General features: G+C 36.0%; 1 pseudogene; it reads right to left on the bottom strand.

Moving 5' to 3' along the window:
* Nucleotides 1-369: 369 nt before the first annotated feature.
* LOC131029265 (leucoanthocyanidin reductase-like) lies at nt 370-2,220 on the bottom strand (annotated as a pseudogene).
* Between the last annotated feature and the right edge of the window lie 509 nt (nt 2,221-2,729).

Below are 2,729 nucleotides of genomic sequence, written 5' to 3'. Positions count from 1 at the left end.
GCTACCTCCAGCACATTTCTACATGTGATATAGACTAGAAAGATCAAATGATCTCCATAAAATAGAGGCACTTGTAATCGATTATGAGATGAATAAAAATTTATCTTCTTGTGTGCTACTCTGTTTTTCTCCTTGGTTCTCTTCTGTCCCATTTCCAACAACAACAATAATTGGTTCGATCTAAAAATAGGAATTTTTCATTCTAATTAAGACATTGATGAACAAACTATAAAAATACGCGGACGTTCCATGGATTTTTGTGAGATTTTTCTCCTACAGAATTCGGCAGATCTAGAGTTTCACACTGCACTACCTGATTGTAGACACAAAACATTCCAATAATTTTAATCAATGCTCGGTGAGCTGTATTCAACGGTTGATTTTAGTGTAGAGAACCTCTGTATAAAGCTCACAAACTTCCACGTCTTTGGGCTCTTCCATTTTAAAATTGTATTGACACCCATTAATGAAGATGTCATGTGTCAGCGAAGCCACTATGCTCTCTGGAATATTGTTGGCTGCACAGACAAAAACGAAAAAGCTAATGAATTCACAATAGATATGGAATAAATGTGTAAGCCAAATTGGCTGTTAATGAAGTTTCCTGATCTCTATCCTTTCAGATTCTTTTCTTTTTATGGTAGTAATGATTATGGTGAAATTTGGCATGGTAATATACCTTTCGCTAAGTCCAAGAGATCTTGTTCTGAGATACAAACCCGAGGAAGAGTTTTTCAAATCTTCTTCTCCCAAATTGCTGCAAGCTCATTCAGTGTGAAAATTCTTGCGTGGTCTGAAATGCACAATTTTGTTAACAGTCCGAACATCCTCCACAGCCTTTATGGTGTATTTTCCAATGTCTTCCCCAGTCACAAAGTATGCTGTTATTAACAATGCATAGAGTAACATTCGTATTAGATTTTCAAAATAGATTGAACAATTTTTATACCAATATTTCCAATCACGCTTTACTATTATATGAACAGCAATATGATATCATTCTATTTCCATTTCTACAGTCCATCATTCTCTAATATGATATTATTTAATACTTTACCCTTGATGTTTCCATCTTCATAGATTTCAAATTGGTAAGGCCACCCAGCAATGGAATTGCAGCAGATGTAAGTGTATGGAATGTTGGCTGCCTCTACTGCCCTCCTAATTAGTCTCTTTTCTTTGTAAAAGCTTAGCCCTGGCTCCACTGGATTGGCTCTGTCTATATCATGCCCAAATTCTGAAGGAAGAAATCTCTGCATCAAAGTTGCTCAACAATTCTTGTGTCAGTTACAGCTGAAAAGCATTAAAAAGAAATAATGTTTGGGTCCTAAGTCCTGACCTTAACAGTGCCAGTTTCTTTAATGGCGTCTACAATCTGGAGCCGATCTGTAAGTTGAGCGCTCCCGACAATAGGAATAACAACATCGATGCCTTGCATGGCCTTTACCATTGAATTGTGATCGTTTAAATCTCCCTGCAGAACACTCATTATAACGTAGTGTACGTTAATAAGACCCATTAGAAATTCCATAAGATCTATAACACTGTGTACTTTATTAAGACTCATTACAGCACGTAGTGTACGTTAATAAGACCCATTACAACACACAGAGACGTTAATGATACCCATTTCAAAATGTGAAAGACCGATTACAACACACATTTACAATTATAAGACAGCTCTTCGTCTCCGCCAAATTAGACCCATTAATATGGAGACTACTGAACAACCCTTCATAATATAATTTCTAAAAACCCAACTTAACAAGAAGACACTCAAACATGATTAGTTGTAAGCTGGTCGCTCTATAACAATAAAGCAAGCACCTTCTATAATAATTACCATGGACAAACCAGCAAAGCTTAATTGTATTTTCTAAACTCATATAGTCAATCAATACAATCTATAGCCTCTATAAAAACAATATTCTAAACAACTATACGCACTGGCCAATGCTACAAAATTCATTTCTCTATGACAGAATTTCTGACATACATAGACAATGTTAACACCAGAATCTTTCAATTCATGGAGGAAGCATCAAAGGCAGTAATGGGTCATAGAAGAGCATAAGTAGGATGGCCTGCAGCTACAGCTGCAAGAGCAACACAGCGACCAATATAACCAGTGGCTCCAAACACTAGTGTTTTTCTATTACTAATACTTTTCTCTTCCTTCACAGTATGGTCATATGAAGTTATCTCACAAATGGAGTCCATGGCTGATACTTAATTTTCCTCAAATATTTGAGTATGAAGGCAGAGATCGAAAGAATGAGGAAATGCAGCAGCACTTGCCATTTTTATTTCCAAAATTTGATCTACTCTATGCATATATTTGTGTAGCACATAAATAGAGTGATGTATATCACTAACAATTGACACATCACCAAAAGACTTGGGACTTTAGGAAAGATCATAGTATTATGATATTGCTATCAAGATTCAATTATGTAGTTTTCGAGTCAAACTCATTGACCCATGTTTCATGAATAGTGGTTCACAAGAACCCATATTTCATGAGAACGAATGGTCCACTTAGTACTCATTGTATCTCTATGATTATCACCTAGATGCAATGTGTGCTAAGTGGACCATTCGTTCTCATGAGATATGGGTTCTTGTGAACCACTACTCATGAAACATGGGTCAATGAGTTTGACTTGAAAACTACAAAGTTGAATCTTGATAGCAATATCATAGTTTGACTTGCTATGGAAAATATCTCC

Source organism: Cryptomeria japonica, chromosome 10 (assembly GCF_030272615.1).
Source record: "Cryptomeria japonica chromosome 10, Sugi_1.0, whole genome shotgun sequence".
NCBI classification, from domain to species: Eukaryota; Viridiplantae; Streptophyta; class Pinopsida; order Cupressales; family Cupressaceae; genus Cryptomeria; species Cryptomeria japonica.
This window is presented reverse-complemented; position numbering and strand designations above follow the sequence as displayed.